This window comes from Apodemus sylvaticus, chromosome 4, assembly GCF_947179515.1.
Source record: "Apodemus sylvaticus chromosome 4, mApoSyl1.1, whole genome shotgun sequence".
Taxonomy (NCBI): domain Eukaryota; kingdom Metazoa; phylum Chordata; class Mammalia; order Rodentia; family Muridae; genus Apodemus; species Apodemus sylvaticus.
In genome coordinates, this window is record NC_067475.1 from 141,803,386 (window position 1) to 141,828,157 (window position 24,772).

At 45.1% G+C, this 24,772-nt stretch overlaps 1 protein-coding gene across 2 annotated transcripts in view; it reads right to left on the minus strand.

The window, feature by feature from the left end:
* Pld1 (phospholipase D1) overlaps positions 1 to 24,772 on the minus strand; it is a 207,188-nt gene that overhangs the window by 177,378 nt on the left and 5,038 nt on the right. For both annotated transcript variants that reach the window (XM_052180714.1, XM_052180716.1), the window contains exon 2: positions 17,579 to 17,716. The gene's annotated coding sequence lies outside the window, so the exon portion shown is untranslated. The remainder of the gene's footprint in view (positions 1 to 17,578; positions 17,717 to 24,772) is intronic.

A 24,772-nucleotide genomic window follows, 5' to 3' on the forward strand; every position in this document is an offset into this window, starting at 1 on the left:
GGTGAGAGGACACAGAAAAAAGGTTTCACGATACGGATTCATCCAGAGAGTCACCAAAGGTTTCCTTTTACAAGGCATCTTTCTGAGGACATAGCTACAATGGTCAACTTTTGAAAACAGGGTTCATTGTGACTAAGAGATTCAGAGTGTGGCTAGGTGCGGGGCCTGAGGTGACTAAGCAACAGCTACTGAGCTGTGCCTGAGAGGCAGGTCCTTCTCAGGAAGACAGAACTCCCCCCCCCCCACACACTTTCCTTCATTCTTTCACACAATGCAAATGGGACGTGTCACGCACCTTCTCTGACAAAGACCACGTCTTAGAGATGTCACATTGGAGGGCTGCAGAGAGGCAGAAGGTACCTTGGTCCTAACCACGCCAGCTCCCAGGTACCTGCGTCTAACCCACTTTTGCAAGAGGTAAAGCACTACCTTGGGATCTGTGATTCTCCGCAAAACACAACTTCTGGGTGCCTTTCTCTCACTTTCCCAACTTCTTAGTAATAAACTTCTGCATCTAGCTTGCTGCATTATCAGAAACAGGAATGCTAACCTTCGCCGCTGTGCACGGGAGACATGCTAAATGTTTAAGGGGATAGGACTAGACACAGAGCCTCAGCAAAAGCCCATCTTTATTTTTCCATGCTTCTAGGCTTTGGCAAGAGAACATGAGAAATGTTTTTACCGTCTGCAATAAATGCCTCTAAAAAGCCACAAACTTTAATTCCCATGGAATGGAATTTCATACGCAAGCCTGTGGTTATATCCAAACTCACTCATTGAACAGATCTGCGCTGTAGAAAATTTAATCTGCTATATCTCCAGATAAGGCTCTGTCTTTTTCATGTTACATTAATGGTCATCTTATTTCCTAAACCAGCAACTTCCCATATGTCCGAGGCATGCTATTAAATTTATTTAACTATTCTCTGTGTGAGTATATGTGTGTGTGTGTATGTGTGAGCATATGTGTATGTGTGAGCATGCGTGTATGTTTGTGTATGAGTGTGTTTGTGTGTATGTGTAAGTGTGTATATGTGTGTGAGTGTGTGTGTGTGAGAGACTATGCATGTGTATGTATGTGTGTGTGTGTGTGTGTGTGTGTGTGTGTGTATGTATGTATGTGATAGAATGAGCATGGAGACCAGAAAACACCTCATGAGAGTCAGTTCTCCCCTTCTACCATGAGGTTCCAAGAACTAAGCTCCAGTCGTCAGGTTTGGTGGCATACACCTTTATCATCGATAAATTCTCATGGCTCTCTGGTGTGTTGTGATCATAAAAAGAGAAGGAGGTTAGAGAATATGGTATACGTCGGTGTGGGGGAAGGGGGAGCCTTGGCGGGCATCCCTTCTTTCCCTCTGAGGGACCGGACACACACCGGCATAGTATGGAATAGAGTTTATTCAGGACATGAGATGGGAGTTAAGGAGGGTAGTAGAGGCAGAGAGAGGGAGAGAGTAGAGAAGCAGAGGCCATGTGACGAGAGGGGGGAGGGGAAGGAGAGCCCAAGAGGGCGCAAGGGAGAGGCTGAGAGTGAGAGGTAGGAGAGGTAAGAGGAGGGGGGAAAGGGTGAGCAGCCCCCTTTATAGTAGGCCAGGCCTACCTGGCTGTTGCCAGGTTATGGTGGGAGGGGCATACGTAGCTGTTGCCAGGTAATTGTGAGGTAGAGCTTAGACAAAATCCTAACTCAGTGTGCTTCTCACTGAATGCCAACTCAACCAAGCAAGCAGCCATTGAGAAAGCTATCAGTCAGCTCAGCAGTCTCTTTAGATGTCTGGTAACATAACCACCAAGAGTGACAGACACACATTCTGGGCCAGCATGAGATCTAGTGACTCACTAAATTACAGTGAAGAGCCTGCCTGACACCTCAGGCAGGAGACAGATAGGAGGGAAATCATCAGGCCAGTGACTGAAGGGGAAACAGTGACAGAGGAGACCTGAAGAGACACCAAAAAGGAAAGCAGCGACACTTCTCAGGCCTGCAGTTCCCACAGACACATCTGTTCCTGGGGCTGACTAGAAAAGGCCGCAGGATCAAAGTATTGACAAGGTACAGAGGTGTCAAATGTCTTCTTGTCCACAGGCTGGCTGGTCCCCTTATTGCAGTGAATCTGATCCCTCTTCAGAGGCAGGAGGAAGGGGTTCATAGATTGTGATCCCAGCCCTGAATAGATGAACTTGGGAAACTGCTCTGGAGCACAATGGGCCTGCCTGTTCCCAGCCTGGGTCACAATGCTGGGCCCAGGCTCTTTGTTAATGTGACTTCCTTCCTTTCACAGCCTCCCTCAGTGGGGGTCCAGGCTGGTGAGTTCTGGGCTTCTCTGCCAACACCCTCCCTCAAACTCCCATGTTGCTCAGGGTTCTTCTATCTCCTTTAGGTCTCTTGTCATTCCCACAGCGAGGGGAGTCTAGGAGACATTTGTAAACTTACACAAAGCTTCCCTCTTCCAAACCCCACCATCCTTCTGTTCTCTCTCCTGGATACTCAGGACCCTCTGAATTCCCACAGACATCTATTTCATCAAGTTCAAGTCAAATACGGTCTTGAATCTCAAAGGAGTCCTCCCTTTCCCTCTATGCCTAAGCCTGAGCTGTGTTCTAATTGAGCTGCTGGCCCCACCATGCAACCAGGGGCCGTGTCCTTTACTTTTCCCTCCTCTTCTATATTTCATCTATGAAGTACAGTGAGGTTAGAATGACCCAAAACAAACTAAGAGGAACAAGAATGGATCTGGGACTCTGGGCATCAGTCTGCCCCTGGAGAGGAGACCTCAACCCCAGAGCCCCCATAAAACTATAGGAGGTCAAGAATCTTCGCGTTCCTATCTAAGTGCCGACTACAGCAGCCACGGCAGCAAAAGGACACAGGAAGAATCGGGAATGGCTGCCTCTCCCCCAGGCTGGTGTGAGTCACAGAAAAGCAAACCCAGCATCTCCAGTCTCTGTCAACACAGGGAAGTAGGAACGTGCCTCAGAGACCATCCAAGACGCCAGCGTCATTCCAGCGTCTGCTCACCTACACGCTCATATCTGAGAACACAAGGGCTCTCATCTGACCAGCTAAAGGCCATGCTGGTACCCGACCAGGGAACAAAGCTAAAGACGGTGAATGGGGTGGTACCCTAAAACCATCTGAGATGGATGGCACCAAGACGTCACCAAGGATACAGAGAGGAGAGCGTTATTAAAGGCTCCATGGGGGCGGGGCATTCTGGTACAAGTCATGGCTACTTTGGAAGGCAGGAGGATAACAGACTTGAGACCGGACTGGCTATGCAATGAGACCTGTCTCAAGGACAAATTAAGGTTCAAGAGGAATATGGAGGCACATGCCTGAAATCCCAGAGGCTAGAGGTGCTGTGCTGTTGCGTCTCCCCAGGGTCCCATCAGCTGAACGTATCCACGTGGAAACTGAAGACGCTGTCCATCACAGCTGATTTTTGCTGTTAGACCTGACAAAGTGATGAGTAAAACTGTTGACCGGACAGATATGTGGCGTTCACCCATTGTCACACTGTGAATGAACAACCGAGGAGTATCCTTCTAGCGAACTATCTGATTCCAAAGCAAGATGCTTAGTGAGCAAGTGGGTTCAGAGCTGTGCCTGGCTTCACATTTTTTTCTCCTTATCACTGAAAAGGAGACAGGGAGACACACTTTCACCAACTGTTAACGTCAAATTGGCTATGGACACATGAGTTCAGCAAAACCCAACCGGAGGTGACCTTGAGCTCCTGCCTGCGTCTCCCAAGTGCTAGAATCGCAAGCCCATGCCGGCCAGAATGCCTGGCTGGAGATATTTGAAGTGTCATTAGCTAACGGGAGTAGGGTCCCTTTGGGCCTTCTGAAAATGAGACAACTCCACAAGATCTGGCTGTAAAAAGTTCACCGTGGTGTTGAAATGTAAGCTGTAGGAATCAGGGGGCCATTTCCTTAATACGTTGATTTGTTCTCATTCTGCATACTACACATGTGAGCACTGTTTGGCAAGTGGGCCATGCATATTTTCCACATAACTAGGGTGAATATTTCATAATCTCCTTTTGCCCTCACATCCCAATCATATAATGCATGGTATACATGTGCACAGACCATTTGCTCTCTCCACTGAGCTATGATTTTGGTGGTAGTGGTTGGTGGCAGTGCTGGGTTTGAACCCAGCTCTACCACTGAATTAATGCCCCAGGACTGACGAACTCTTTCTGAATAAGGAACAGCTCTTTCTCAATTAGTCCTCCACTGCACTAGTCAAAAATACTTAGGAAATCTTGTCAGTGAGCACTCGAGAGGTAAAGGCTGGAGGATCTCTGAGTTCAAGGCCAGACTGGTCTACAGAGTGAGTTCCGAAATAGACAGAGCTGCACAGAAAAGCCTTGTCTCAAAAGATAGCTGGGTGTGGCAGCACATGCCTTTATTTCCAGCACTCAGGAAGCAAAGGTGTGGGACCTTGTAAGGCAGTCTGTAGCCTGGTTGAGCAAGGCTTACTCCGGAGACCCAGTAGAACATTCTACAAGGGACGGAACTAATGAGCCATGCTCCCAGATGCTGACTACTCAACTCCATAATCCTGTGACCATCAGTCACATATGGCCACGTCCCAGGTCCCTAGCGGTCTGACTGGACTCCACCCCTACAGTCACCTGGCTACAGCCAGGTTTTCCCGGCCCCACGGTTACCTGGCAATAGCCTCCACTATAAAAGGAGGCTTCTTGCCCCTCCAATCTCTCTCTTGCCCCTCTCTGCCCTCTCTTGTCTCTCTCTCCATCCTTTCTCCTCTTTCCACGTGGTCACGGCCATCCCCTCAATCTTCTCTTTCTCTCTTCTCTATCTCCTTTTCTTTTCCTACTTTTCTATACTAAAGCACTGAAACTATGAACTGTCTCTTCTTATCAAAACTCACCGTATTAGAACATGGAGCAGGCCTTAGCATTTCCAGCCACCAGGAAAGAACCCAGCCTCTTCTCAGCCAAGCTTCCTCGACAGGTACCCGGGAGGCCCATGCCTCCCAGATTGGCACCGCCTTCTGAGCAAGGACCCCCTCCCAGAGAGCCTGGCGGTCTCTACCTCTTACCAGTGAGGTGAGCGGGCCTAGCCGGTTCTCCCCTATGCGGGCTTTACCTGCCAGACTTCTGTGCGCGCCCCACTGCCTCCGCTTTTTTTTTTCCCCTCATACAAAGGCAGGATGATCTCTGTAAATTTTGAGACCAGCCTGGTCTACATCGGGAGATCCAGGACTCCATAGGGCGTGAGAGCAAGCCTCGAAAAAAAATCAACAAACAAAAATACCCTGTCAGCAAATGTTTGAGGGGTCAGATTCAACTGCCGAGTAAAAGTGAGGGTTATCTGGTCTTCCGAGAGCAGCAAAGCATCTCAGGCAATAAGAAGCCATAGTCAAAATGGCTGCTGCTCATCTCGGGAAGTACATGGAGGAAATGTTTAGATCAATGGAGTCTCAGGACCAGAGTGGAGAGATCTGTGGACACGTCAGAGGCAGACATTCATAGAAAGAATGGGGCTCAGCTCCACCTTTTCCCTTCGAGCTTCAGTTTCCTCTTTTGTAATACAGAGGTTGTAGAAAATGACAGAATCCTATCATTTCCCAAACACTCTTAAGACCTGGGATTCTTGGAAGCAGGGCTGGAGAGACAGCCTAACAGTTACGGATGTGTCCTGCTCTTAGCGTCTGGTTCCCAGCACCAGTGTCAACCAGCTCACAATTGCCTGTAAATCCAGTTCTAGGAGAGCCAACACCTTCTTCTGTCCTCTGTGGGCATGTGGCACGCATATATACATGCACAAAATGCTTGTAACATAAAAATAAATTGATAATAATAGTAATATTAAAAGAATCCCAAGAAGAAGGGCTTGCATGTGCAAAACATCAATGATGGCAGGTATAATACAAGAGGTAAGACGGGGCAGGCAAAGGCCTTATTCAGAAGGTGGCTTCTACTCCGATAATGACCTTGTCCCCATCTGTGTGACAGAGAGCTGTGCCAGGTGGCTTATAAGGCATACCACCAAGAAACAGAATGAAGGACCAAGGGGAATAGCCAAGGATAGAGGCTCAGTCCACAATAGGAAGTTTTGTAGAGATGGCTGGGGCTGGAGGCAGCTGCCGGAACCCTGAGAACTTCTGGGAAGTTCTCTAGAATGCCTCTCAAAACAGCTCTCCTAGAAAAGGAAAGGGAGCAGCTATGTTCTCCCATTGGTTAAAGGAGGCCCCACATCAGCAGTACTGTATGTGCCTACTAGGACTCTTCACAGAACTGGCTACCAGCAAGGGTGGGGGGCAAGGGGGAATTCAAGAGGATTTGAAGGCACACATAAAGGAGAGATAGTTTGATAGTTTTGGGGGGTTTGGTTGTTTGGTTGGTTGTTTTGGCTTTTGAGACAGTGTCTCATATAACCCAGGCTGGCCTTGAACTCACCATGTGGCCCTAACTGGTACCTTAAATATCTGATGTTCCTGCTACCGCTTCCCAAATGCTAGGGTTACAGGAGTGTGGCACTAACCTAGTTTACACACAGCGCTCGGGACAGAGTCTGTGGCTTTGTGCACACTGGGCACATGCTCTACCGAAGGAGCTGCATCCCTAGGCCTTCACAGAAAGTTTTAAACAGTCTTAAATAAACAAGAGCTATATAATGGTAAACTGCTGATAATCAGCTTTCCAAGAAACACAGGTATTTATGTGTTCCTGTATACAAATATCTACTGTAAACATGCTCAGATACAAGAAACATAGCATAAAAGTTCTGAATAATAAAATATAACACAGTCTTCATTCTAAAGTTCATGTAGTAACTGATTCTATTGGGTCCTGTGAAGTTCTGCTAAACTCATTTATCCACAGCCAAACTATAGCAAAGCAGGTCCCCATGCCTCCTTTTCAGGGTGAAGGTGGAACCCCGAAGCCAGGCACATTCCTAAACTTCCCTTGTGCACCAAACATCTTGCTTATGAACCAGGTAGTTTGCTAGAGGAACACTCCCTCAATTTCTTTACTCACAGTGTGACAACTGCAAACACCCCACATCCCATCTACATTATACCTATCCCCTTCTTAGGACCAGCAACAGAAACCAACCATGACTTGCAGTGTTTTCCAAGTTCCCTGTGGACACATTCCCATCATGGCCGCCAAGTTCAACTCACGGGACAGTGAAGAGGCACACAATAGCACAGTACACTTTGTCTCTACACAGAAAAATGGACAAATGTGTCCTCGTGAAAAGAGGAATTAGTAGGATATAAATCATAATGCAGCAGAAAACTCTGAGTGTTTTTATCATCTTTGGGTTTAACTTTTTTTTTAACATGTTTAACTTTAAACAATTGCTGCATCTAAATCTTACTCATAACATTCCTGAAAATTGAACACAGAGCCCTAGGAGCCCAGGATAACACTAGAGTTGTATATTACTTTGGTAGCAGTATCTGTAGAACTATTTTTGAACAGAAGGGGTTCTGACTACTTCCTTTGCTTCCTTTGGCCCTTCCCTTGCTGTCTTGTCAGGGTTTCTATTCCTGCACAAACATCATGACCAAGAAGCAAGTTGGGGAGGAAAGGGTTTATTTAGTGTACACTTCTGCACTGCTGTTCATCACTAAAGGAAGTCAGGACTGGAACTCAAGCAGGTCAGGAAGCAGGAGCTGATGCAGAGGCCATGGAGGGATGTTTCTTACTGGCTTGCTTCCCCTGGCTTGCTTAGCCTGCTCTCTTATAGAACCCAAGAGCACCAGCCCAGGGATGGTACCACCCACAAGGGGCCCTCTCCACTTGATCACTAATTGAGAAAATGCCCCACAGCTGGATCTCATGGAGGCACTTCCCCAAATGAAGCTCCTTTCTCTGTGATAACTCCAGCCTGTGTCAAGTTGACACACAAAACCAGCCATCACCCCCAAAAAGAAACCAGTCACCACATTTGCCAAAGGTGCCCCAGAGGACTTCATACTTGCCACCTCGGTCTCTTCAGCCCATCCTACATCTGGGCTGCGCTGTCTCGATAATTTTTAACTGCTCTTCTGAAATCTCTTTCTTGCTAAGCCAACCAACTTAATGCTGGAGCTGCCCATAAGCACCGCTACAGCTATGCTTGCTCACAGAGTCCAAAACCTGGAACTCCTTAGCATGAAATTCCAGCTCTCGGCACTGGAGTGACAGCTCAGCAGGTCAGAGCAACTGCTGCTCTTGCAGGGGACCTGAGTTCAGTTCCCCACATCGACATCCAACAACTCACAATAACCTGTAACTACAGCTCCAGGTGATCTGATACTGTCTTCAGGCCTCTGTAGGCTCTGAACGCATGAGATGTGCACATGTGTACACACACATACACTTGATTTTTTTTTTAATGCCTGTTTCTCCATTCTCAACTTCATCTGTGCCTAGTGGTTCCACAGAAGCAAACCTGCACCCCTATGTTGTGCGCTCTCTCCCTTCCATGAGTATTCCTTACCCTTCCTTTCTGAAAGAGCTGTCATCCCCTAAAAATACCTAACTTTGAGGCCTACATGACAGCTGTGTTCCATCAAAGCTATGCAATGTCTGCTTATCTTCGAGCCCCCTTCTGCATACCCTGCTCCCCTGCAGGGCTGCAGTACTTAACTTACAGCACTGATTCTTTGGATCATGGTTATCGTTGTGTCTACTTAGCCAATGACTCTCACATTGTAGTCCCCAGACCCGCAGCTGCAGCAGGATAGGGGAACTTGTTCAAAATGCATGTTCTCTGTCCAGATACGCTAGAACCATGGGTAATTTATCCCAGAGGCAATGGTGAATCACAACAGTGATGGTTGAATTTCCAGATTAGCTGAGGACATACTAATTTAGCTGCAAACTTAAAGCTAGAATCTAATTATCCCAGCTACAAACCAGCATTGTTCTCCATCTTGCCCACAGTCTTGGTTGATTGGTTGGTTGGTTGGTTGGTTTAGACAGGGTCTCACTATGCATCTCTGGCTGTCCTGGAACTCCACAGGTAGACCAGGCTGACCTCGAACTCAAAGAGCTCTGCCTGCATCTGCCTCCTAAGTGTAAAACCTAAGGGTGCACACCACCATGCCAGGCTGGTTTGGACCAACCGAATAGACACACAGACTGAAATAGTGACAGATTGTACAATTCCTAAAGATGGTCATTATTGGTGACTTCCAAATGATGGACCGATTTGGCAGGTAGGCTTATAAGAGATGCCCTTCTTGTCTGGATGGAGATGCTGAAAAACTGAAGAACAACCAGCCACTAGCTATTCATGATCTTCAGACTTCCCAAAGCACTCACTGTAAAAAATGTTTTAAAGTAAATGATGCTCCTAGAAGGATTTCAGACACAAACTCAGGTTGTCTTTTTGTTTTGAAATATTATAATTGTTGTTGTTGTATGTTGGCAGGGGATGGAGTGGGGAGAGAGAAAGAAAAATACCAATGTAGTGTTTGGGGGAGATAACCCCAAGAGTAGGTTATCTCCTACTACCGTCAGATCCAGGGATTGGACTCAAGTCACCAAGCTTGTGAAAAGCAAGCTCCGTTGCCCTGAGCTCTCTACTGGCCCTATTCCTGATTTCCTGAGATAGGATATTATGCTTCAAAATAGTAATTGAGGTAGGCCTTGAACTCTTAATACCCCAGCTTCTCCATTGGCTTCCTAACTCAGAAGGTAAATACCGGGGCTAGAGAGGTGACTCAACAGTTAAGAGCACTTGCTACTCTACCAAAGACCCCAGTTCGAGTCCTATTACCTACCCAGAGGCTCACAACTGTCTGTAATTATATTTCCAAGAGATCTAATACCCTCTTCTGGCCTCCACAGCACTAGGCTTGGTATACAGGCACATGGTACACAGATGTACCTGCAAGCAAAACACCAATTCACATAATTTCTTAAAATTAAGCACATACAATATGGATATTTTTTTACAATGTTTTTAAGTTGCATTTATCTAGCTAGTTCCTATGGGGACCATGGCATGTAGGTGGAAGTCAACATACAGTTTTCAGGAGTCCGTTTTGTTCTTCCATCATGCAGGTTCTAGAGACCAAAGTGAGGTGACCAATCTTGGTGGCAGGGGCCTTTACTCCGTGATCCTATGTCTTTCATTTGAATGTGTATTTTTAAGCAGCTTTTGACCAAAGTGAAGGTTAATATTGATGATCGACTTGACAGGATCTCTAAAATCGGTCAGGACAATGCCTCTGGGCATGCCTGGATTTTGTGAATCCCGGAGGAGCCCCTTTCTAATGCAGATGGCACCAGTCCATTGGCTGGAGTCCCAAACTGCACGCAAAGGAGAAAACTGGGCTGAGGCCTACTGTTTCTCATGCTGTGCCTGCAATAGAACCGGCTGCCACCGTGACCCACCCCCATGATGGCCTCTACCCTCAAACTTAAATAAACTCCTTCTTTCAGTTGCTTTTGTCGGGCATTCTGTTCCACCAACAAGAAAGGTAACCAGTGTATACAAGTATCTTACTACTGGGAAAAGGGTTGCCATCCACAACCAGGAATAAGGTCTTTAAACTTCTCAGTTTATTCTGGGTCTCTTATGTAAAGTAGACTGAAACGGGCTAAATTTATTCTTCTTCCTTCCATTGTTAGACTATTTGAGAAGCTTATTCCTTCTTAATTGCCAGCCTTCCTCAAATGTGTCATAAGGCCGTCATTTTCCATGACTCATTTATCAGACAACAGATAAATATAAACATCACTGATTCCTGAAAGAGACTTTGAAACTAAGGAGGACACTCTGAGGCCACAAAATCAAGATAACACAAGCAACCCTGGCCCATCACATAATCAGAATGGTAGGAAATGGAGTTGGACAGAGGCAAAGTAAACAGACCCAAGTATGGAGATAGATGATGACCCAGTGGCCAGGTGTCAAAGCCATTTCAACATCTTCTGTTAGAGTAACTCTCCACCCAGTTCACCGTCAGTGTCCGTCTGGGGACCAGCTCCAGGCCTGCCCTCTGAGGGGAAGAAGATCCAGAGTGTCTGAGGAGCTCAAGAGCCAGGTCAGGGCATAAAGAGCCTGGTCAGCTGCAGAGCTTCCTGGAGCTTTGGTGCCATCTTGTTCCCTATCAGCTCTGAGGGCTGTAACCACAGGGACCACAGACCAGATGAAACCCAGACATTTAATTACAACTTCTGACCTCCTCCTGGACCAATTTGGCTTATGCGCTATGACAAAGAAATAAGATAATATCCATTACTTCTAGAAGACGGGATGAAGTTCAGTAGTTAGTAGAGTGCTTGCCTAGAGTACACAAAGCTTTGATTTCGATCTCCAATCCACATAAACCAAGTGTAGCAATACCCCTGTAGTATTAGCACTGAGGAGCTAAAGGCAGGAAGATCAGAAGTTCAAGGTCATTATTCCTGACATAACAAGTTCAAAGTCTTCCTAAATCTCATAAGACCACGCAATAATAATAACAGATAACAAAAATAATCATACCTAGGTATTCCTGCTCACCAAACGTGGCCATTTTGTTTACAGAAGACTCAGACACTTCCTGAGTCCTTGGACCCAGGAGGTAGTCATCAATGACATTAAGAAATAAATGACTTGGAGGCTGGAGAGAGGGCTCAGCAGTTAAGAGCATTGACTACTCTTCCAGAGGTCCTGAGTCCAATTTTGAGTAACCATATGGTGGCTCATAACCATCTGTAATGGGATCTGATGCCCTCTTCTGGTGTGTCTGAAGACAGTATACTCACATAAATGAAATAAATAAATAAATCTTTCTTTTTTTAAAAAAAGAAAGAACTAACATTTTAACAGGAGTTAGTGATATAGCTTAGGGGTAGAAATCTTGCCTCTCTGAATTTCATCATTTCATCCCCCATACACAAAGGAAGAATTCAAATAAAATTTTAACAGTATGAGATAACTAAATCAGATAGTCCTAGAAGCATATCCCATATATTATACTTATCCCAAAGCATAAGATAAATAGCATTAGTTTGTACCATTTAAATAATTGAATAAATAAATAAGTAAATGTCTTCAAGAGACAAATCTTTTATGCACAAAAATTCCAAATTCCAGTAGCTACTCACGTTACTAAGAAGCATCTAATAACTCCTTGCCCCCAAGCTGTGTAGACCTCAGATGGCAGAAAAAACAGCTCCACTATACAAATAGCTACAGACCCTTCTTCAGGCAGGTAATCAAGGCACTAGCACTGGTAAGTCAGTCTGACCACGTGCCTCTTATTATGAAGTCAAGGGAATAGCATTTCACCTCTGTGGTTTCCTTCCCCAAACCCATAATCCCAGTCTGTTCATAAGAAATCATCACGAAACCCAAACTGTGGACATTCAGCCAGACACCTTGCCTGAGACTCTTCAGAAGTCCCAGTGTCATCAGAACCAAGGGAAGCCAGAGACAGGAGAGCCCCAGGCACAAAGGAAGGCTATACTACAACCAAAGTGTGAGGGAGCATCCTAGACAGGACACAAGCATAGGAAAGTCCCATGAGGAGCAATTAGTGAACCATGAATAAAGCACGGGCTTTAGTTAGTCATGAGATACAAATTCACCATCTACCAACTTGAGTAATAGAGGGGCCATACAATGTGTGGCCAATACAATCCTTCAAGCATTGTACTGGCTGGTATTGTGTGTCAACTTGACACAGGCTGGAGTTATCACAGAGAAAGGAGCTTCAGTTGAGGAAATGCCTCCACGAGATCCAGCTGTGGGGCATTTTCTCAATTAGTGATCTAGTGGTGAGGGCCCCTTGTGGGTGGTACCACCTTTGGGCTGGTATTCTTGGGTCTATAAGAAAGCAAGCTGAGCAAGCCAGGGGAAGCAAGCCAGTAAGGAACATCCCTCCATGGCCTCTGCATCAGCTCCTGCTTCCTGACCTGCTTGAGTTCCAGTCCTGACTTCCTTTGGTGATGAACAACAGTGTGGAAGTGTAAGCTGAATAAACACTTTCCACCCCAACTTGCTTCTTGGTCATGATGTTTTGTCCAGGAATAGAAGCCCTGACTAAGACAAACCATGTATCCAGAGAAGCCAAAAGGTTCACACGTCCTGGTGTTCCTTTAGGGACATTCTCTACCACCTTCATAACTTGTCTGTAAATCTAAAGCAAACAACAATTTTTAGTGTATATAAAGTTGTGTTTAAAAAATATATTCACTATCTGTACCTGGGAGCTAGGGCTGTTCCACAGCCCTCTGTACACAGGTCCCACCAGAAGAGAACTGATCTCACAGGATTGCTGTCATTCCTGGGCTTAGAGGTGAGATCACTTTCTCTCCAATAACTGTCTAAAGCAGGACTAACCAGGAACTCACAGGGCACAGGACAGCTGTCACAGATGGGATAGAATCCTTCTGGTCTCCTACTGCACCTGGGAGCTAAAGCTGTTCCACAGCTTTCCATACCCAAAGCCTGCCCAGAAGAGAGTTGGTCTCCCAGGAGTACTGACAGAAGCTTAGAGGCTCACAGGAGGGACAAGCTCCAGCCAGAGACAGCAAGATCAGCTAACACCAGAGCTAACCAGATGGCGAAAGGCAAGTGTAAGACTTACCAATAGAAACCAAGGTTACTTGGTACCATCAGAACCCAGTTCTCCAATACAGTAAGTCCTGGATACCCTAACACACCGGAAATTCAAGATTTAGACTTGAAATCACATCTCATGATGCTGATAGAGGACTTTAAGAAGAACATAAACAACTCCCTTAAAGAAATACAGTGAACACAGGTAAACAAATAGAAGCCCTTAAAGAGGAAACACAAAAATCCCTTAAGGAATTATAGGAAAACACCACAAAACAGGTGAAGGAATTGAACAAAACCATCCAGTATCTAAAAATGGAAATAGAAACAATAAAGAATTACAAAGGGAGACAATTATGGAGGCAGAAAATCTAGGAAAGAAATTAGGAGTACTAAATGCAAGCATCACCCACAGAATACAAGAAATATAAGAGAGAATCTCAGGTGCAGAAGATACCAGGGAAAACATTGACACATCAATCAAAGAAAATGCAAAATGCAACAAGGTCCTAACCCAAAACATCCAGGAAACCAGGACACAATGAAAAGACCAAACCTTAGATAATAGGTATAGAAGACAGTGAAGATTCCCAATTTAAAGGGCCAGTAAATATTTTCAAGAAAATTATAAAAGAAAACTCCCCTAACCTAAAGAAAGAGATGCTCATAAGCATACAAGAAGCCTACAGAACTCCAAATAGATTGGACCAGAAAAGAAATTCCTCCCATCAATAATAATCAAAATACCAAATGCACAAAACAAAGAAAGAATATTAAAAGCAGTAAAGGAAAAAGGTCAAGTAATATATAAAGACAGACCTATCAGAATTACACGAGACTTCTAACCAGAGACTATAAAAGCTAGAAGATCCTGATCAGAAGTCATATAGAGCCTAAGAGAATAAAAATGCCAGCCCAGGTTACTATACCCAGCAAAATTCTCAATTACCATAGATGGAGGAACCAAAATACTCCATGACAAAAACAAATTTATACAACATCTTTCCACAAATCCAGCCCTTCAAAGGATAATAAATGGAAAACTCCAACACAAGGAGGGAAACTACACCCTAGAAAAAGCAAGAAAATAATCTTCTAACAAACCAAAAAGAAGATAGCCACATAAACATAATTCCACCACTAACAACAAATGTAAGAAGAAGCAACAATCACTTTTCCTTAATATCTTTTAATATCAATGGACTCAATACCCAAATAAAAAGACAGACTAACAGACTGGATACATAAATAGGACCTAACATTTTGCTGCATACAGGAAACCCGCCTCAGTGACAAAGACAGATACTACCTCAGAATAAAAGGCTGGAAAACAATTTTCCAAGCAAATGGTCCCAAGAAACAAGCTGGTGTGGCCATTCTAATATTAAATAAAATCGACTTTCAACCTAAAGTTATTTTTTAAAAGATAAGGAAGGATAGTTCATACTCAAAGGAAAAATCTACCAACAAGAACTGTCAATTCTGAACATCTATCCTCCAAATGCAAGAACACCCATTTTTGTAAAAGAAACTTTACTAAAGCTCAAAGCACACATTGCACCTCACACAATAATAGTGGGAGACTTCAACACCCCACTCTCACCAATGGACAGATCGTGGAAACACAAACTAAACAGAGACACAGTAAAACTAACAAGATACGGACCAAATGGATTTAACAGAGATCTATAGGACATTTTGTCCTAAAACAAAAGAATATACCTTCTTCTCAGCACCTCATGGTACCTTCTCCAAAACTGACCATATAACTGGTCACAAAACAGGCCTCGACAGATACAATAAGACTGAAATAATTCCATGCATCCTATCAGATCACCATGGACTAAGGCTGGTCTTCTATAACAACAAAAGCAATAGAAATCCCACATACATGTGGAAGCAGAACAGCACTTTACTTGATATCTTGGTCAAGAAAAAAATAAAGAAATAAAGTAAAGACTTCTTAGAATTCAATGAAAATGAAGCCACAACATACCCAAACTTATGGGACACAATGAAAGCAGTGCTAAGAGAAAAAAATCATAGCTCTGAGTGCCTCCAAAAAGAAACTGGAAAGAACATACATTAACAGCTTGATAGCACACCTGAAAGCTCTAGAACAAAAAGAAGCAAATACACCCAAGAGGAGTAGAGAGCAGGAAAAAATCAAACTCAGGGTCGAAATCAACCCTGTAGAAACAAAAAGAACTATACAAAGAATCAACAAAACCAGGAGCTGGTTCTTTGAGAAAATCAACAAGCTATCTAGGTAAACCCTTAGCCAGACTAATCAGAGGGCACAGAGACAGTATCCAAATTAACAAGATTAGAAATGTGGTACATTTACACAATGGAGTACTACTCAGTCATTAAAAACAATAACTTCATGAAATTCTTAGGTAAATGGATGGAACTAGAAACTATCATCCTGAGTGAGGTAACCCATCACAAAAGAACACACATGATATGTACTCACTGATAAGTGGATATTAGCCCAGAAGCTCAGAATACCCGAGATACAATTCACAGACCACATGAAGCTCAAGAAGAAGGAGGTCTAAGAAGGACCAAAGTCCTTGGGGAGATACAGAGAAAATGTGTGGAGCAGAGACTGAAGGAAAGGCCATCCAAAGATTGCCCAACCTGGGGGATTCATCCCATATATAGTTACCAAACCCAGACACTATTGTGGATGTCAGTCAACAAGTGCTTGTTGACAGGAGTTTGACATAGCTGTCTCCTGAAAGCCTCTGCCAGTGCCTGACAAATACAGAGGTGGATGCTCCCAGCCAACCACTGGACTGAGCACAAGGTCCCCAATGGAGGAGCTAGAGGAAGGACTGAAGTAGCTGAAGGGGTTTGCAGCCCCATAGGAAGAACAATAATATAAACCAACCTGTACCCCCAGAGCCAACCACCAACCAAAGAGTACACATGGAAGGCTCCAGCCACTATATAGCGTATGCAGCCTTGTTGGACATCAATGGCAGGAGAAGTCCTTCGTCCTGTGAAGGCTCAATGCCCCAATGAAGGGGAATGCCAGGGCAGGGAACCAGGTATGGGAGGGTTGGTGATCAGGGGGAGGGGGAATAAGATAGGGGGTTTTCAGAGAGGAAACCAGAAAAGGGGATAACTTTTTTTAATGTCAATAAAGAAAATATAATAACAATAACATTATTATTATTATCATCATCATCATTAGTGTGTGAGGTCCCAGTTCCCTGTAACCTGGAATGGACAATAGTCCTGCTCATAAGGAGAGCCATCACCTCCCAAAGATGCCAGTTCATATCACCATAGCCCTGAGGATGGGAATTTCAACACATCAGTTTTAGGGAAAAATAAATACTGACTTTATAATATTGTTTGAAAACAACAAAATCACTATCAGGTCAAACAAAATACCAGCCTGCTTTGGGGGATCTACACAATTCAGTCCTGCTTCAAATGGATCTGTGCAGGTGTGCCCAGTCTTTGGCTCTCACAGCACTGTCATAATGTCAACAACTACAAACTCCACTAAGGAGAACTGCCCCAACCAGTTAGAAAAATCTTTCCTGTTTCAAGCAACTTCACATGATTTGTGTTGGGTTAATGCATAGTCATTCTCAGCCACATGCAGCCCAGAGGCCAGAGGTCAGACACACAGGCAAGTTCTAGACTGCCTTAGACTCAGTAGCATCTAACGGGCACTCTTGGCACCAAACACTGTGCTTGGCAGAATCCCCACCGGCAGCATGAACAGGGACAACTATGAATACAGGATGAAGGCTTTCAGTGTAACCTATTAACCTTGCTAGCAATGGATCTGCAGAAATGGCCTCTTTGTTAGACAACCATATCCTATTTATTTGTTGAGGTTGAGTCGGGACACACACCCCACCACCTATTTCTAGCCTCCTGGTAGTTCAGAAAGGGAGAAATGCCCTCCCAGTCCAAAGCATCCCAACCAAAACCTACTGTTAGAATACCAAAAAAGACACTAATCTGTCACATTTACTTCACACTGCTTTCGTTTGCTCAATCCATCCCATCACAGGTGACTCACCCACGGGACAAATATATGCAACTGAATCAAATCCCTGTGAGTCTTCGGTCAATGAAAGGCGACAAAGTTCCAGGTTTCGTTTCCTGTTTATTGACAGCAATACTTGCTCTGTTGCAGTGGTATCTCCACACTGAGCATCTGTGAAGGCAGAGAAGAAAGATGAGAGACACAGGTGAATGGCTCGGGAAGCCAGGGTTAAGACTGACACTGGGCACATTTAATTACATGCAGGCAGGTTCGCCTAACATGCACCTAATGAACACTGTCTTAGTCAGGGTTCCTATTCCTGCACAAACATCATGACCAAGAAGCAAGTTGGGAAGGAAAGGGTTTATTGACCTTACACTTCCACGTTGTAGTTCATCCCAAAAGGAAGTCAGGACTGGAACTCAAGCAGGTCAGGAGGCAGGAGCTGATGCAGAGGCCATGGAGGGATGTTTCTTACTGGCTTGCTTCCCCTGGCTTGCTCAGCCTGCTCTCTTATAGAACCCAAGAGCACCAGCCCAAAGGTGGTACCACCCACAAGGAGCCCTCCCCCCTTGATCACTAATTGAGAAAATGCCCCACAGCTGGATCTCATGGAGGCACTTCCCCAACTGAAGCTCCTTTCTCTGTGATAACTCCAGCTGTGTCAAGTTGCCACACAAAACTAGCCAGTACAAACACCTAGTAAGCAGCAGGCACTCGCCCGCTCTCATGGAGCCCAAGTCCTTGTGTAGAAATGATGCATAGCAAAAATCTAAAGGAGAGGCTAAAATCAGGAGAGGCAATAGGCAGATTAATGTGGATAAGACAGGAGGCAGCTTTCAGTGTCCAGGGACACATTTCACCATTTTGTCATTGACTTGGAAGATGAAAAGGCAAGTCATGCAGACAGCTGGGGAAGAGATGCCCCAGTCGGCACAACGTACAAGCTGGGGAACACTCCTGGCCATCCCAGTGGAAAGGCAGACGTTTATATAGTACGTTGCAAGTTGTGAGGTGGCATCCTGGATAGGAAACATAGCTGCATGGCTACAAAGTCAAAACCAACTTCCGTCCAGCACAGGGAGAAGGGGATATACACCCAGCTCTCCTGTCTCCCCAGCTCTTCCCCATCCGTGGCACGACAGAACTGGTTCCTTAGGGCGGCCGATATGCTCCAAAGCAGAAAGTGTCAGTAGTGGGGCAATGCACAAGACAACACCTTCTTGTTAGTTTCTCATGACCAGGATTTATATCTAAACATAAAAACCAAGGCTGTCAAACAAGGTGGCCAGGGCCCAGTAGCCAAGTCAGCTGATACTAAACGAGGCACACAGGTGCAGGGACCTTCTTGGAAAGAACCCCCAGGAAGGACCAAGAAGGCTCTGACTGGTGGCCAAAGTCTTGAGAAAACTTACAAAGAACACATCTGAGTCCCATCCACCATGCCCACCCCACCCCCAAGAACCTCATTTCATAAGTGCACCATAGGACTTTGAAGAATCTCCATGATTTCTTTACCAAGAATTAGAAATGCTGAGTCGGGGAAGAGCCCCTCCCTGAGAGGGGACAGGTCAAAAGCACCCTGTCTCTACAAAAATAGAAATGGCAGAATTGAGGGGTAAGCTAGAGGGGGGAGAAGGGAGGCCTGACTGTAGTGCTTGCCAGTTTCCATGACATATATGTTTCTACCACAGCTATTCTTAAGGAACCCACAGAGCATGGCATATGTAGTACATATGTAGCATTTCTACTACACAAAAACAATGTACATAATTTCTAATGAATAGAGAGCAATGAATGTAATAACCAATAAAAGAAAGATTCCTGTCGTCCAAATTAATTTAGAAAATTTAAATCTCAGAAATTTTGTTTTTTTTTCTAATGTGTGTGCTGTTTGCCTGCAGGTATCTCCATGCACCATGTGCATACAGTGCCCACGGAGGCCAGAAGAGATCACTGGATCTTCCAGAGTAGGAATTATAAACAGTTGGGAGCTGCCCCATGGTGCTGGTGGCTAGAAGATGGGCCAGTGTTCTTAACCTCTGAGCCATCTCATCAGCCTCAGAAATTGGGTGTGGTGACACATGCCTGTGGTCCCGGCTCTTGGGAGGAGGATTCAGGAGACTCTGGAGTTTACAGTCACTCCCAGCTGGAGTGGGTTCAAGGCCCATATGAGGCCATCAGAAACCATTATTATAGAATACTATCATAAATATGCTCTCCTGTACATTTTTATTTCCTTTGGATTATTTCCATTTATAGTCTCTGAATCAGAATGCTTGCCTGTGCTGTATCGTCAAGTTACTTTGTGAAACGATCATGTGGATTCTATTCTGGCACAAAATGTAAGAGTAGTTTCTGTTTTCATTTAGAGTGGCGGACCTAAGGACGAAATCATATTTAAAAGTCATCTTTAAAGGTAAATAGATGATATTTGTTCTATCAAAACAACTGAAAACCAAAGGCTGTGGGCTCCTTGCCAGTCTTTGTCTTAGTCTTCTTGTCTGAACTGTAACAGGGGGAAGGCCACACCCTTGCACCTGGATTCTGGGGCAGGATGGTAGGAGTGAGGTGGGGATCAGGAGAGAAGAAGGCCCTGTAATGAGCATGTTAAAGCATGCCTTTAGACATGTAAGTCACTCAGTCAGGATCACGACTATAGTCAAGGCTGCACCTGACAACCAGAACTCAGTGCCATCCCTCACTCAAGATAACTAACTCAGTGTCTTAGTTAGGATTTCCATTGCTATGACAGTAATGAAACACCAGGGGCAAAGGGTTGATCTGTCTTACACTTCCATCCTTGGAGGCGCTCAGGACAGGAACCCAAACACGCTGGCACGCGGAGGCAAGAGCAGATGCACAGGCCACGGAGGAGTGCTGCTCACTGCCTTGCTCCCCATGGCTTGCTCAGCCTGCTTTCTTATAGAACCCAGGACCTCCATCAGCCACAATGGGCCGGGCCCTCCCTGATCGATCACTAATTGAGAAAATGCCTCACAGCCGGATCTCACGGAGACATTTTCCTCAACTGATGACTCTAGCTTGTGTCAAACTGACACATAAAACCAGCCAGTACAAAACAGCCTATGATGCCCACTGGACACTATATAAGCAGAGAGTAAGAGCAGTGTTCTGCTCTGCATATCTGGAGAGACACCACCTGGACCTGCCCTGGGAGTCTTCCCCCAGGAACCTGACCCTTGAATCAGAGAGTTCAGTTAAAGACTGGGCCTGACCTTCACACAGGTGAGCAGCCTTGGGGATTCAGGCTTAGGGCCATAGTTAGGAATTTAAAATGTGGACACTGGGTGATGACCCGTGGCATAATAAAATATAACTTATGTCCCATAGGAGGAACAACAATATGAAGCAACCAGTACCCCCAGAGCTGCCAGGGACTAAACCACCAACCAAGGAGTGGGTGGGCTAGTGAGCAAGGGGAGGGGGAGGGGGAGGGGGAGGGGATAGGGGATTTTTGGAGGGGAAACAAGGAAAGGAGATAGCATTTGAAATGTAAATAAAGAAATTATCTAATAATATATATAACTTTTGGTATACCAACCTCGCGTACCCACCTTCTTGCCTGGGATAGGCGCCCTCATCCAATCGGGAGGCAGCACAGATAGTTTGTCCCCTGATAGAGCTTGGCTCCCATTCATGAAGCCCTAGGCTCAGTCTCCAGTATGGCCATCCTCCCTCCCCCAAAACAAAACAAAGCCCAGCTCGTGTTGTGCTGCCTTGTGTTTCAGATTTCATAGAGGAGATCGCTTGTGACAGGAGATCTTAGGTGATGCAGAGAGCAGCTATTGTGGATTCTTGGAAACAAGCCAAGTCAGGCTCTTTTTCTTTTTTTCAAATACATTTCTCCCTAGAACCCTTCCATATACCTTTTCTTGCTCCCTTTCAAATCCATTAATTGCTATTGAATGTATATATATATACAGATATATATTATATAATATATATTATATAATAGATATATATTATAGCCTTCTGGGTCTGTGTGACGTCACTCGTAAGTATGTTGTCAGGTCTGATCATTGGCACTGTATACCACTTGCTGGCCTCTCTCCTTGAAGACCACGCCTCTCACTTCAGCTTCCTCCAATTGCCGGATGTTCTTTGAGGTGTCACAGGCTCCCCTATGCACACTTTATCCTGTCTTTAGCTGTTCAGTTCATATCTAGGAGGTGATATTGGTGAAATGTTTATGGGTGAAGCTTCTGACATTGCTAGGAGACATAATCTCACTGAAAATTCCCTGGTCTTAGTATCTCTCTGCCCCCCTTCTACAAGGTTCCCTGAGTCTTAGGTACGGGAATTGTTTTATAGACGTATCTATTGGGATTGGGCTCCACAACTCTGCCTTCTGATTGGTTGTGGTTTTCTGTGGTGGCCTCTGCCCATTGCAAAGAGAAATTGCCTTGATGAGGTATGAAGACGACGTTTGTCTGTGGGTAAATTGAGAGGTTCTTAGGGATTATGCTGGTTTGGCGAAATTGTGGTTTGTGGGTTCTCCTCCACTATCGATGACTTCATCGGCACTGGGTAGTTAGCTGGCTTTCCAGAACCAGGCATGGTTTCCCTCTTCAGTCCAGCGAGAGAGCTGCTGGTTATGGCCCAGGTCCTTACAGTCTACACGTCCACCCATGATCTGCGTGTACTGTCCGCAAGTCTCTAAAGATGACAGTGCCAGAACGGAGCTTACCTAACACAAATGAAGGCCTGAGGACCATCCCCAGCACTGCATCAACCAGGATGTGGGGGCCCAGGGACCGAGAGTTCACGGGCATCCTCAGCTGTACAGAGTTGGAGCATGAGGACCTGAGTTGACATCCCCAGGACCCTGTCAGAGAAGCCAGGCATGGGGCCAGGAGTGAGGGATCCATGGTTAAGAACATTTCACTGCCCCATCAGAACTGGAGTTCAGATTCCATACAATAAGCCAGGCACCCTGTACGTTCCTGTAACACCAACTTCAGGGATGGAGGGTGCTGTTGGGGTTTCCCCAGACCTTCCTGGCTTCCAGCCTGGCTAAGGAAATATGGGTTCCAGTTTCAGGGAGAGGCCGTGCTTCAAAGGAACAGGGAGACCATGGGTGAGGATATCAGCTCCCTCGTCCAGCCTCCACTCCCCCTCACAGGTGCACACACACACACACACACACACACACACACCTGGGCATAAACTTGTACACACACATTACAACACAAGTTAATAGATAAATCTTTAAACACTCATGCCGGGAAAGCCAATTCTGGAGGACAAATCAGGCAGATCTCAGAAGCTCACGGGCCAGGCAGCCTAACCAAACTGGTGGCCTTCAGGCTCAGTGAGAGACCTTGTCTCAGAGTAAGGCAGAGAGCGACAGGACACCCAGCATTCTTCTCCAGTGCACACACATGTTCCTACACCACACAAAGAACACACTTCTAAAATGTTTAAAGGGAGTAAAATGTCTCTATCACCGGGGTATTCTTCTCCTGTTTAAGATGACATTAAAGAGTGTGAAGAGAGTTTTTTCAACATACCATAAGCTGTTAGGTCACTCCTAAATCAACAGCACATCTTACTGTTTTTCTTTTTTCTATCTTGAAACACTTGAAAAAATACATGTCTGTAAGTACACACACTGGAAAACAGTAGTGAATTATGACCCTTCAATTAAATGCTGATATCATTATGGATTAAGCAAAATTAAATGGAGCCTGGAGGTACACAGACGAAATCCCAACTTTTGAGAGGTAGAGGTAAGAGGGGAGTCGTCTATCTGAAGACAGCCTGGGAAACATGGTGACAGTCTCTCTCAAAAAAATAAAAAATAAAAAACCCAAGTTATCAAGCTAAGGTCAACACACATACTCTAAAATTATAATTATCAAAGACATGTGGTTCAGTGTGGCCAGCTCTGTTGCAATATTATATATATATATATATATATATATATATATATATATATATATATACACATATATTATAGGCATATATATATGCCTATAATATTAGGATCAAAAAATTCTTACTTTATTCCCAAATTCTGTATCTTTACCTTGCCTGTCTTAGTTAGGGTTTTACTGCTGTCAACAGACATGATGACCAAAGCAACTTGTAGACAACATTTAATTGGGGCTGGCTTACAGGTTCAGAGGTGCAGTCAATTATCATCAAGGCAGGAGCATGGCAGCATCCAGGCAGGCATGGTGCAGGCGGAGCTGAGATGTCTACATCTTCATCTGAAGGCTGCTAGCAGAATACTGACTTCCAGGCAGCTAGGGTGTTAAGATCATGCCCACAGTAACACACCTACTCCAACAGGTCCACACCTCCTAATAGTGCCACACCCTGGCCAAGCAAATACACACACACACACAGAGAGAGAGAGAGAGAGAGACAGAGAGAAAGACAGAGAGAGAGACAGAGAGAGAGACAGAGAGACAGAGAGAGAGATAGAGAGACAGAGACAGACAGAGAGACAGAGAGACAGAGAGAGACAGAGAGAGAGAGAGAGACAGAGAGAGTACATGAACCAGGTTCCTCTACCCAGCCCTTGGGAGATGGAAGCAGGAACATCACAAATTCAAGGTTAGCCTCAGCTATAGAGAGTTCAAGGTGGACCTGTGCTATCTGATACCCGGTCTCAAAACCAAACCAGTTACAACAGAACTAGAACAAGTAGTTAAAAGTCATGCTGAAGGGCAGGTATATAAAACAGCAACAACGGAACTCTTCTTCCCCTGGTGTGCCTACAGAGTTTTAGTGAGGAGCTGGCTCCCTTCACCCACTAACTGACCTTCACACTTAGCTCCCACAGGGGCCAAGCGGCTGTATATCCTCGGGGTGCCATCCGTGGCCACCAAGACCATGCCTTCTCCTGGAATATAGACAGCAAGAACATTTGCTGCAAATGGAGAGATTACAACACCCCAGGCTATCCACAATCCCACCTGGACAATGATGGAATGAACCAGAGGTTTCCAAAGACAGTTCCACCGTGGCTTATGGCCCCCTTGCTATCTTTCTTTACTCTTTGTTTCTTTCTCTTTTTTGTTTCTTCCATCCCTCCATCCCTTTCTTTTTTTGTGAGTAGCATACTGATTAGGTTTTTGTTGTTATATTTGACACAAACTAGAGTCATCTGGAAAGAGATAAAGGCCCATCCGATGGGCCTGTGGGCCATTTTCTTAATTACTGGTAGATGAGAAGGCCAGCCCACTGTGGGCAGTA